At 39.5% G+C, this 13545-nt stretch overlaps 1 non-coding gene across 1 annotated transcript; it reads right to left on the minus strand.

Moving 5' to 3' along the window:
• Positions 1-4746: 4746 nt before the first annotated feature.
• Positions 4747-4853, minus strand: LOC114401007. Its single transcript, XR_003664123.1, has one exon. It is a non-coding gene; the product is annotated as a small nucleolar RNA R71 (small nucleolar RNA).
• Positions 4854-13545: the final 8692 nt, after the last annotated feature.

Genomic DNA, 13545 nt, shown 5'->3' on the forward strand with positions numbered 1-13545 from the left:
TGGAATCCAGAAAATCCACCTGCATTAAAATTGATTCTGGGCTGATTTCCCATGTAATTGACTTCATGAGTGGTTTGTTCTTCAATAGGTATACAACATCCAGATTCATGAGCTCCCCCACAGATGGTACATCCTGCAACCTGCAAAACAGAAGCATGTGAAGTATATGCAGAATGAATTTGAGTTAGCAACTTACTTAGTGCTTTAGTCAATGCCTCAAGTTGCTTAGACAGAAACTTATTTTGTGCCAACAATGCATCTTAGGAGGTTAGCTCCAATAAACTCTTTTTAGTAGGAATGTGGGCTCTATCTCTAAAAATAGCAATGTCACTTGCAGCCATATTTTCAATGAGATCCATGGCTTCTTCAGGGGTCTTCAATTTGATTTTCCCACCTGCAGAAGCATCCAATAGCTACTTGGACTGCGGTCTTAACCCATCTATAAAAATGTTGAGTTGTATCAGTTCTGAGAATCCATGAGTGGGAGTCTTTCTCAATAAACCATGAAATCTTTCCAAGGCCTCGCTCAAAGATTCAACAGGAAATTGGTGAAAAGAAAAGATGGAGGCTTTTCCTTCTACAGTCTTAGACTCAGGAAAATAGTTCTTGAGAAATTTCTCCACAACCTCATCCCATGTCTTAAGACTATTTCCTTTAAATGAATGAAGCCACCTCTTAGCTTCTCCCGATAAAGAAAATGAAAACAAGCTCAATCGGATTGCATCTTCAGGCACTCCAGCCAACCTAATAGTATTGCATATTTCTATGTAGGTGGCTAAGTGTGCATATGGGTCTTCATTTGGTAATCCATGAAACAAATTATTTGGAATCAACTAAATCATGATGGTGGATATGTAATGGTTGGGGCTTGAACTTCTGGTTGTGCAATCCTGGTGAAAAATTGAGGCACATTAGAACTTGAATAATCTTCTAGGGTGACTCTTCTTGGCTCTTCAGCCATGATATGGTTTTCGATAGGATCTAAATGAGAATGTCCTGCAATAGGAAAACTAGAAGATGCCTCAGAAGATTGAGGTTCTTCCTCTGGAATTGTTGCTACTTCTAAATCCTGCAAAAAATTTCTAATTTTCTCTTGATTACGCCTTCTACAAGTGGCATTAATCTCCAAATCAATGGGGATCAAATAACCTGTAGTAGATCTTCTTTGCATACAAGAAAATAGAACAACAGTTATCCAGTTCAAAAGAACAACGAATGTGCTATAACTACTATGTTAGTCAAAAGAATCAATAAATCAAAGAAAGCAAAAATAAAGCAATGTTGCAAAACTGAACTAAACTCTACTAACAGCTTAGTTCTCTAGCAACGGTGCCATAAATACTTTGTTGACTCCCCATTGCAGTTACTTTTTGCTCAATTATGTTTCAAGAGAATTTCAATGGGGGTTTACCGGAAAGCACACCGGATCGTCAAATATTTAAAAATTAAAACGGATGAATCCGAGTATCGAACACAGGGAACTAATGTTAGCCTGAGTTAAGTTCAAAAATGAAGTATTGTTGAGAGAACATGTATGATTGATAATTTCAAACAGAATTTAAACTAAACCTTTATGCTAAATACTATAAAATGCAAGGTAAGTAAAAGTGACCACAATAGGTAGAAATGTTGGGTCTTTCTAACAAACAAGCCGATGCATATAAATATATTTCTCTAAACAATCACGCTCTTGTGTTCTATGTTGTAGACTAAATTACTAAACCTCGATCCTTCGTTAGACCGAATCAATCCAAGCTTCGTCCTTAGATCCCTATTGTTGGACTAGGCCCAATTTAGACGGCCCTCTTAGGTTTAGACTAACTTATACTGAGTTTCGTCCACAGATCCCTCTTGTAAGACTAGACTCAGCTCAAGCAGCTTACGAAAGTTTAGCCTAATTTAGCCTAAGCTTCATCTGTAGATCCCTCTTGTAAGACTAGACCTAGACTAAACAGCATTATTGTAACAACATAACTAAAACCAAAACTTAATTTGTAGATCCCTCTTGTAAGACTAAGTTTTGATCCTGCTTCAATCAAGTTCTAAGGCAACAATACATTTCCCAATGCTAAAGTCACCTAACTATGCACACAAATGGATGATCAGGCCAAAAGCATACAAACATTAAGCATTGAAGGAAGCATTGAACACAAAACATAATCTATTAGATATTAGGTATTTACATCAGTTGTTCATTAGAAATCCCCAACTAGGGTGTTTAGCCAGTCATTACAAAGAAACCCTAACAATAAACGAGATTAAAAGTAGAGAATGATAGTTCCTTACACAAGAAGGGGGGTTCCTCCTCCTTTTCTCAGCATCTCACACTCACTCTCCAACTCACTAATCTCTCTCAATTTACAAAACCTAGGCTTCAATGCACAAGCTGCTCCTCTTGCTGCTCCTGGGGCTCTTTTCCTAAAATAGGCAATCTGGAATAGTATGCACAAGCCTGAGCAAAAGAATGTCTAAAGTGTATGTAGCCTAATTTTTCATAGAACAGGCTTTAAATAGGCTCTGAAATCACGACGTTGCGCTTAGCGCGAGTAAGTGGGTTTGGGCTTAGCGCCAGTCTTGCGCTGGGCCTGGCTGAAGACACCTGTTGCGCTTAGCGCACTAATCTCGCGCTTAATGTGCGGCCTTAATGCTGATGCTCTACGAGATTCTTTTGTTGCGCTAAGCGCGCTGAAGTTGCGCTTAGCGGTGGATGCGCGCTTAGCCCACTGATGAGCTAAGTTCAACTGTCACTTTTAGCACTTCCTGACTTAGCCTCTTTTTCACCTGAAAATGCACATATTTCATCATTAAATCCAATGGAATTGTTCTGGAGATAGCTTTAACCATAAAACAAGATTTATTTACAAGATTACTCCAAAATAACCATAAATTGGGGAACTATACAGGTTTTGGAAAATAATTTCTATACAAAAGTTAGTCGTATAAGGCGACTAACAACTAGCAATTGTCCTCCTCGAATTTTAGCCAGCATGCATCAATTATACTTTGCACCTTATGTTTCAGGGTCATACAATGCTCAATGGAATGCCTCAGAACTTCTCCATGATAAGCACATGTTGCATTCGAGTTGTATCCTCAGGAAAATGGAGGTTGAGGAACCTTTGTTGGGATTATGGCTACCATTGCATTATTGAGTAGATATGGGAGTAAGTTAGCATACGACCCCGAAATTGGGGTGAATTCTATAGGCTTCTTTTCTGGAAAATTCCTTCCTTGGTTGGTGTTTTGGTTTGTGTTAAGGGTGGTGTTTGGTATCGGATGTGTAATAGGCGGGTTTTGTGGTTGATTTAGGGGTGACCTTTATGGATAATTGGATGTTCTTGGCTGATAGGGTGGTGGATAATGAGAAGGGCTGATATTGGCTAAGTATTGATATTGTTGAACAGGTGGGAAATTTGACCATGTAGGAACGGTAGTCACAAGATGGGTTCCTCCCTCCTTTTTATTCTGCCTAATAAAGGCAACCATTAGGTCTTTCCAGGAGCTGATTACTTAACATGGAAGTCCTTTGGTAGCCAGGCGAGCCAGAGGCTAGCCTGGGCAAGCTAGGGTCCAGCAAACTCAATAAAAAGACCCTTTTGCCCTTCCTTTTTAGTATTTTTCACATTCTTGATCAAAACACTAAATGATAATCTATTTTGCACAATAACTGGAGTTTAACACTGTAAGTCAACTAGAAAGGATCAAAAGATCAATGAATGATAGTCCTTAGACGAAATTAGGGTATGACACTAGCCAAGAGATTTCTTTCTCTATGAAAATCCTTACAACACTCAAACATCTCATCACCATCTAATCTGGTGCGCAATAGCTTCGCAAGAACACCACTAACCTTAGACGATGATTGGTGGTTCAACCGAATGGCCTCAACAAAGGCAAAAGTGCATTGGCCAGTTTGGGGCACTCCACTCTCCAAACAATTTGAGTAGTAGCCCTCCACTTGGTGACCTCTGTAACGCCCTGAAATTTTGATAACTGAAAATAGATGTTTGATGTATTTCTTGTGTTATTTGATTAATTTGGATTAGTTGAAGTGTTGTGTGAATTATCCTTTTGCAATTGCTTGGTATGGATGTTAGTTTATGTGGAATTTGATTGATTTGTGTTGGAACTGTGTGATTTTGAGATTGACCCAAAACCTATTTTAGTAAAACCATGATCTTGTACTCGTTAACCGTTGGATCACTTTCAAATTTGGATTATAGGTTCGTAACTCGTGTCTGCATGTTTTGACCATTGGGATTTTCGAAATAACACCTTTGAACAGCTCAATAAGCGAGACAAGCACGCTCAGTGCAACTCCTTTGAACACCTTTGAACATCCTGATTTTGAGCATTATAATTTTGAGCATTCTGATTCTGAGCATTCTGATTTTGAACATTCTGAGAACATGGCACAGCCTCCACCCCGTGAGAGGACTCTAAGGGAAATGGTTGCACCTGATTTCACCTACGAAAGCTTGTGCATCCAATACACTGATGAGGATGTCCAATATCTTCTTAAAACTGGACTGATTCATTTGCTTCCAAAGTTTCATGGCCTTGCAGGTGAAGACCCGTACAAACATTTTAAGGAATTTCATATTGTCTGCTCCACCATGAAACCCCCAGATGCCCAAGAGGATCACATATTTCTGAAGGCTTTTCCTCATTCCAAGGTCCATCACGAGCTGGGATGACCTTAAGAGAGTATTCTCAGAAAAAAATTTCCCTGCTTCCAGGACCACAGCCATCAGGAAGGATATCTCAGGTATTAGACAACTCAGTGGAGAGAGCCTGTATGAATACTGGGAGAGATTTAAAAAACTATGTGCCAGTTGCCCTCACCATCAGATTTCAGAGCAGCTGCTTCTCCAATATTTTTATGAAGGACTCAGTAATATGGAGAGAAGTATGATAGATGCCGCCAGTGGTGGAGCCCTTGGAGACATGACTCCTGCTGAAGCCAGAAATTTAATTGAGAAGATGGCTTCCAACTCCCAGCAGTTTAGCGCCAGAAATGATGCTATAGTCATTAGAGGAGTGCATGAGGTAGCTACAAACTCAGCTGCATCATTTGAAACTAAGAGGCTTGAAGGCAAACAGGATGCATTGGTTAACTTGGTAACCCAGCTGGCCTTGAACTAGAAATATGTACCTGTCGCAAGAGTCTGTGGTTTGTGCTCCTATGCTGACCACCATATAGACCTTTGCCTTTCCATGCAGCAACCTAGAGCAATTGAGCAGCCCGAAGCTTATGCTGCAAATATTTACAATAGACCTCCTCAACCTCAGCAGCAAAATCAACCACAACAGAACAATTATGACCTCTCCAGCAAAAGATACAACCTTGGATGGAGGAATCACCCTAATCTCAGATGGTCTAGCCCTCAGCAACAACAACAGCAGCCTGCTCCTTCCTTCCAAAATGTTGCTGGTCCAAGCAGACCATAAATTCCTCCACCAATCCAACAACAGCAACAGCCCCAGAAACAGCCAACAGTTGAGGCTCCTCCACAACCTTCCCTTGAAGAACTTGTGAGGCAAATGACCATGCAGAACATGCAGTTTCAACAAGAGACCAGAGCCTTCATTCAGAGCTTAACCAATCAGATGGGACAATTAGCTACACAATTAAATCAACAACAGTCCCAGAATTCTGACAATTTGCCTTCTCAATCTGTCCAAAATCCCAAAAATGTCAGTGCCATTTCATTGAGGTCGGGAAAGCAGTGTCAAGGACCTCAACCCGCAGCACCTTCCTCATCTGCAATTGAACCTACTAAACTTCACTCTACTCCAGAAAAAGGTGATGACAAAAATTTACCTAACAATTTCTGTGCAGGTGAATCTTCCACTGGTAAATCTGATTTGCAGAAGCAGCACATCCCTCTTCCATTCCCTCCAAGAGCAGTTTCCAACAAAAAATTGGAAGAGGCAGAAAAAGAGATCTTGGAAACATTTAGAAAAGTAGAGGTAAACATACCTCTGCTGGATGCAATAAAGCAAATTCCAAGATATGCTAAATTCTTGAAGGAGTTGTGCACTAATAAGCGGAAGCTTAAAGGAAGTGAACGAATTAGCATGGGCAGAAATGTCTCCGCATTGATTGGTAAATCTGTTCCCCAAATTCCTGAAAAATGTAAAGATCCAGGTACATTCAGCATACCTTGTATTATAGGGAATAGTAAGTTTGACAATGCCATGCTAGATTTAGGAGCTTCTGTTAGTGTTATTCCTCTGTCTATTTTTAATTCTCTATCTCTAGGTCCCTTGCAGTCAACTGATGTGGTAATTCATTTAGCTAATAGAAGTGTTGCCTATCCTGTTGGTTTTATAGAAGATGTCTTAGTTAGAGTTGGTGAACTGATTTTCCCTGTTGATTTTTATATTTTGAATATGGAGGATGGATTTTCTCAAGGATCAGTTCCCATCATTCTAGGCAGACCCTTTATGAAAACTGCTAGAACTAAGATAGATGTATATGCAGGCACACTATCCATGGAGTTTGGTGATATAACTGTTCATTTTAATATTCTGGATGCTATGAAATACCCATTTGAAGATCTTTCTGTATTTCGTGCTAAAATAATTGACCATGTTGTTGATGAATACATGACTGATCTTTACTCTAATCTGCATGCCTCTCACTCTTCATACATTGAGTCTGAAATTGTACTTGATCATATGTCTGAATTTGATGCTGAGAGTGAATCTGAAAGTGATATTGATTGCATGTCTGGTGGTGGTGTTTTACCTCTCGAGATTGATTTTATAGAGTCAGATAGGACTAACCATGTTTCAGGAAGTACACATACCTCTGACTTTCTTTATGAGTTACAGGCTGAGAAACCATCTCCTTCTACCACTATCCAGCCGACCACACCAGAATTGAAGCCTCTGCCATCAAATTTAAAATACGCTTACTTGGATGATAGCAAAAGTTTTCCAGTGATTATATCTGCCTCCCTTGCTGATGAGCAAGAGGAGAAGTTGTTGTCTATTCTCAAGAAGCATAAGAAGGAGATAACCAAGCTTTTGCAAGCTAGAATCATTTATCCTATCTCCAACAGCCAATGGGTGAGTCCCGTCCAGGTAGTCCCGAAGAAGACCGGCCTCACAGTGATAAAAAATGAGAAGGAGGAGCTAATTCCTACTCGGGTGCAGAAAAGTTGGAGAGTCTGCATTGACTATAGGAGGCTGAACCAGGTTACCAAAAAGGACCATTTTCCCCTGCCATTCATTGACCAGATGCTTGAATGCCTGGTAGGTAAATCTCACTACTGTTTCCTTGATGGTTTTTCTGGTTATATGCAAATTACTATTGCTCTTGAGGATCAGGAAAAGACCACATTCACCTACCCCTTCAGCACTTTTGCCTATAGGAGGATGCCTTTCGGCCTGTGCAATGCCCCTGGTACCTTCCAACGGTGCATGATTAGTATTTTCACTGATTTCTTAGAAAATTGCATAGAGGTGTTTAGGGATTATTTCATTGTGTATGGATCATCTTTTGATGGTTGTTTGGATAGTTTGGAAAAAGTTTTGAATAGATGCATTGAAACTAACCTTGTTCTAAATTTTGAAAAATGTCATTTTATGGTTGAGCAAGGTATAGTTTTAGGCCACATTATTTCCAATAAGGGTATTGAAGTAGATCCTGCAAAAATTTTTGTTATTGCACAATTGCCTTACCCCTCTTGTGTGCGATAGGTGCGATCTTTTCTTGGTCATGCAGGATTCGACAGGCGCTTTATAAGGGATTTTAGCAAAGTAGCCCTTCCACTGTCCAACTTGTTGCAAAAGGAGGTGGAGTTTGACTTTAATGACAGATGCAAAGAGGCTTTTGATTGCCTCAAAAGAGCGCTGACTACCACCCCCATCATCCAGGCACCCGATTGAACAGCCCCTTTTGAGCTTATGTGTGATGCATCAAATTATGCATTGGGGGCTGTCCTTGCTCAGAAAATTGATAAATTGCCCAGGGTGATATACTATGCTTCTAGGACTTTAGATGCTGCCCAAGCGAATTATACTACAACTGAGAAGAAGCTTCTAGCCATAGTTTTTGCTCTTGAAAAATTTCGATCTTATTTTCTTGGTACCCGCATTATTGTTTATACTGACCATGCAGCTCTAAAGTACTTGTTGAAGAAGGCTGATTCTAAGCCTAGGTTGATCTGATGGATGCTCTGGCTCCAAGAGTTTGACTTGGAGATCCGTGATAGGAGCGGAGCACAAAATTTAGTTGCTGATCATTTGAGTCGTATCAAACGTGTAACGGATGCGGTTTCACCCATTCGGGATGATTTCCCGGATGATCATTTGTATATACTGTATAGTATTTCTGACTCTCTTTCTATTCCCTGGTTTGCTAACATTGTCAATTATTTAATTGCTTCTGTTTTTCCTCCCTCAGCATCTAAAGCCCAAAAAGATAAAATTAAAAGTGATGCTAAGTATTTTATTTGGGATGACCCCTACTTGTAGAAGTTGTGCAGTGATCAGGTAATTAGACGATGCATTCCAGATCATGAGACTGACTCATTCCTGCAGTTCTGTCATTCTTCCGCACCGGGTGGTCATCTGGGTGTTCAAAGGACAGCTCGCAAAGTGCTTGATTGTGGTTTTTATTGGCCCGCCATCTTTAAAGATGCGTGGAAGATCTGCAGCACTTGTGAGCAGTGTCAGAGAGCAGGAAATACACTTACATGGCGACAACAAAATGCCTCGGCAACCTTTGCTATTCTGTGAGGTGTTTGATGTCTGGGGTATAGATTTCATGGGCCCTTTTCCTGTCTCTTTTGGTTATGTTTACATTCTCCTTGCAGTTGACTATGTTTCAAAATGGGTGGAAGCCAAGCCCACTAGAACTAATGATGCTAAAGTTGTTGCAGATTTTGTCAGGTCTAATCTGTTTTGCAGGTTTGGAGTACCTAAAGCAATTGTTAGTGATCAAGGAACCCATTTTTGCAACAGAATAATGCATGCCCTGCTTAAAAAGTACGGGGTGGTACACAGGGTATCCACACCATACCACCCCCAGACCAATGGACAGGCAAAAATTTCTAATAGGGAGATCAAGAGAAATTTAGAGAAGATTGTGCAGCCAAGCAGGAAAGATTGGAGTACCAGGCTTGATGATGCTCTCTAGGCACATCGGACTGCCTACAAAGCACCCATAAGAATGTCTCCTTATCGGGTTGTCTTTGGAAAGGCATGTCATCTTCCAACGGAAATTGAGCACAAAGCATACTAGGCAGTGAAGACTTGCAACTTCTCTATGGATCAAGCTGGTGAGGAAAGAAAGTTGCAACTGAGTAAGTTAGATGAAATCCGCCTAGAAGCCTACGAGAATGCCAAGTTCTACAAAGAAAAGACCAAGAAGTTCCATGATAGCATGATAGTTAAGAAGGACTTCATAGTTGGGCAAAAAGTGTTATTGTATAATTCTAGGCTTGGACTCATGAGTGGTAAGTTGAGGTCTAAGTGGATTGGTCCTTTTGTTATTACTAATGTTTTTCCTTATGGTACAGTTGAGATCAAAAGCGGCTCCACAAATAAGAGCTTCAAGGTCAACGGACATCGACTTAAGCCATTCCTCACGAACCCTTCTTTAGTGGATGCAGTGGTGGAAGAGACTTCCTTACTCCACCCTACTCTTCCTCCACCATGACTTAGGGAGTTTTTCTTTTCCTATCTCCTTCTTTTCTTTTATTACACTTGTCCAATTCTATTGGATGATTTAATTGTTTTCAATCTTTTAATTGTGCTACATTGAGGACAATGTGTTGTTTAAGTATGAGGGGGGGGGGGGGAGTGTTCTTTGGTTTTGCTAGTTTTGTTGGTTTTGTTAATTTGTTAGTTGTGCTAATGTTGTTAGTTTCGTCGGATTTCTAGTTTAATATTTTGGGTCAATTCTGTGTGCATGTATGACTTTGCATGTTTTTCTTTGAATTATAGGATATGTTCAAGAAATGGGTAATTGTTTTGAAAATAAAAGTTCTTGACATTTGGTGACTTGAAATCCTTGATTCTCTTCTACTGTCATGATAGTTTTGAAAGCTCAATTTGAAAGTGATGAGTTTACCTTTGTGAGAAGTTGAGCCATCCATCATCATAATCATTTGGTGTGTTTTGCCCCATTGATTGCTTGCACAATAGCCTTGGCTTGATTCTTGTTGATGCTTCCTAATTCACATGCATATTTGGAAATGATTAAGGCAATTTTGTTCTCATAAGCTTCTAGCCAAATGGACTTACCTTGAATTAATTCCTTTGATAGCCCTTTTGAGCCTTGTTTCCCTTTCCTTGTTTTGAAGCTCACTACAAGCCTTAAATGAAAAACCATGATATTACCATATCCTTAAGGAATTTTGGAGCTTTGGAATTGTTTTGGGAATAAGTGTGGGGGTTTTTGTTTCATTGGATAACATGTTTTGTTGGCTATGCTTCATGATGTATTTTGGGCCATACTTGATGTACATTGTATATTGGTTAAATGTTGGACATGCTGAATGAGATGTTGTTTCTCAAAGGCTACGTACATAAAAAAAATCGAAAAAGAAAAAGAAAAGCAATAAAGTTGAGTGAATAAGATCTTAAATAAGATCTCTCTTGGATATCCTTGGATTTTGTTCTTTGTTTCATTTTTCCCAGGAGTGCAAAAGGCTAAGTATGGGGGGTTTTTGATGTGCCATCATTTCTTCTATTTTCTAAACCCTTTTTGCACCATTTTAATTACTGATTGGTCTTAATTATCAATTAATTAGGCAATTTTATTATTTGGGCTCATTTAGCTAATTTGATGTTTTTAATCTAATTTAAGGAATTAATGAAACATTGGGTTTAATCCGGATTTTGGTTGTGGACTTGAAGAGGGCAAATAAAGCAGCGCTTACCTTAGTTAATTTCTAATTAGGAAATTTCGCAATTTTATTTTATGTGGTTCAGTGTTTATTTCGTTTTGGGCCTGAGTATTGTAATAGGGCCCAATGACTTTGAGTGACTCTTTTTAAATAGCAGCCTTGGGATTCGTGCAAGGCAATTCTGTTATGTTATTCATTATTCAGAGCTTTGTTTAGGGTTTTACGTTTTTCTGCTTGAATGCTACTGTTTCGTTCTTAATGCAATTTCCCATTTTCTGCTTCTAATTACAATATCGTTCTTGTTTCTTCTTCTACTTTCATTTACGTTTCTGTTTTCACTTTCGTTTCTGTCTCATTTACGTTTCTGCTTTATGTTTCATTTACGTTTTCTGTTTGAATCTATGGAAGGCTAAATATTCTGGTGTTGTTTCCTTTTGAGGACGAAGCCCAACTCTCTTTGAGGTTTCGTTTATAATGTGGTTCCCTGGCAGTTTTCCCTTCACCAGTTAACCCAAATTTGTGAACATTAATCAGTGCACGCTTCGTGTTTGATTAATTGCCTCTGAGCCTAACTTGTGTTCATGCTTAATGGACGAAGGGCTAACTGGTGTATGTGGTGCCTAATCACGTATTGACAACCCTAAGTTGATTTTCGCTTAGTAAATTGAAATAGGGTTGGATTAAGTGGTTAACTGTTAGGGACGAATTCTCCATAACCCAGGATAAGAGAATGGCTTCTGAATCAGAGGAAACAACCCATTTTTAATATTATTAGTTTCGTATTCCAGTTTACTTGTTCTGCTCCTTAAATCACAAAACAAACAAACCCCCCCCCCCAATCGTTACTGTTACTGCAAGTATATTATGAATGTTTGGTTTATCATTGCTCGTTGGGAAACGACCTAGGATCACTTCCTAGTTACTGCATTTTCATGTTTATTTGATTCGGGTACGACCTCGATCAAGAGCTCTGCGTTTGGACCAAAGGACGTGAACCTAAGAGATCTCAGAACAACGACACGAGGAACTAACAGAGAGATATAGATAGGTGAGGGGAGTTTATTGTTTGTTTAAAGCTTTTGATACCGTAGTTGGGGTTAGAGAACCCAATTATAGGGATGTATGTTTATCCATGTGCATGTTGGTTTTCAAGAAAATTTGATGACATTGAGATGAGATGATGTTAATGATGTCATTGTGATGGATGTATGTTGTGTATGTACGTGGGGGATGCAGTGAGCATGTTGGATAGCCCTGGAGAGGGAAGGGGATTGCTTAGAATTTGTAACTATCCACGGTTAGTGCATTAATGGTGCCCATGTTTCAAACTTCATAATTGCATGGAAATAGTATAAACTTTGTCAATAAGTACCTGGAGTTTTTCATGAGGAAAAATATTGGTACTTGGGGGCATGTCACTTGGTTTGGAACTTTCTTGAGACTCGGGCTGATCACCATGGGGGAAAGTTGCCTATTCACGACCGAGTGACCTCGACACTTGCTGCCTTGTTTTCCTAAGTGAGAGTGTTATGTGGACACGCTTAGCCTATTTCCTGACGAATAGTACCACATTGCATTTGAGAGTTGAGTCAGGTGTATGCATCATTCTGAGCATAATTGATTTGAATTATGGAAAAAGTTGATGACTAGTTTGTTAAGTGTATGTTGAATTGATGGATTATTGAGAATGATTATGGTTATTGTTAATGCTTTCTTGCTAATCAATTTCATCTGGTGTTTGTTGATCTTTTATAATAAACTTACCCTTGCAATTGTGTATTGTGTGGTTGGTACCTATGATGATCGTGAACCTTCATTCGTTGGAGCAGATAAGTAGCAGTAGGTGATGTTGGAGGGAGATTCTTTTATTGGAGTCGCCAAGCCGACGTGATAATGTTGGAATTTATTTTGGGAGAAAGTTGTGTTGTGTTATCAACTTTTCGTAGTTGTTTCCTTGATTCTTTTTTATTTGGGCATGTAAATCACAGGTTTAGATACATGTAAAAACTGAATTATGTTTTGACATGTGAATGATGTAAAGTAGTTTAATGTGTGTGTGTGTGTGTGTGTGTGTGTGTGTATTTATTCACATATTTGTGCATTGTTTGGTGAATATATATTGTGAAAATTTTACCCTCATTTTCATAATCAAATTAATGGAGATTTCACCTAAAACTAAAATGTTGCATTTTAGAGTAGTGATATTGTAGCGACGAGGCGAGTTGTTACAACCTCAACCTCTAAGGATGCCACCTTGTTTAGAGCTTCCTGGTGCTGTTGTTCATTTTTCTTAGGGATCACCAAACTTCTCTGGAGGAAGACCTTTGCAAAATCAGTTGCATTTTGAACCCCAACCAATCGAATAAGGTTTTTGTCAAAAGAAGACACAAAGCCAGTCGGGGTTATCTACTCCGACCTATATCCCATGCTCCACATTGAATTAGTATCGCGAGAAGTGTAGACATGATCCTGGGAGACTTTGGGGTGAGAAGAGGAGGAAGGCGACACATTTTTGAAGAAGAAGGAGGCAACATTTCTAGAGAATTTGTGGTCATCACTCCCAGCAGTTAAAAATGGTGTAGCAATGGTGGAAGGCGAAGCCACGATAGAGGCAATCGAAGAAACTAGTGTTGTAGCCACTGTAGGCAGGGGGACAAAAACCTCCTGAGTTGGAAGGAGG

This window comes from Glycine soja, chromosome 19, assembly GCF_004193775.1.
Source record: "Glycine soja cultivar W05 chromosome 19, ASM419377v2, whole genome shotgun sequence".
In the NCBI taxonomy this organism is placed as follows: Eukaryota; Viridiplantae; Streptophyta; class Magnoliopsida; order Fabales; family Fabaceae; genus Glycine; species Glycine soja.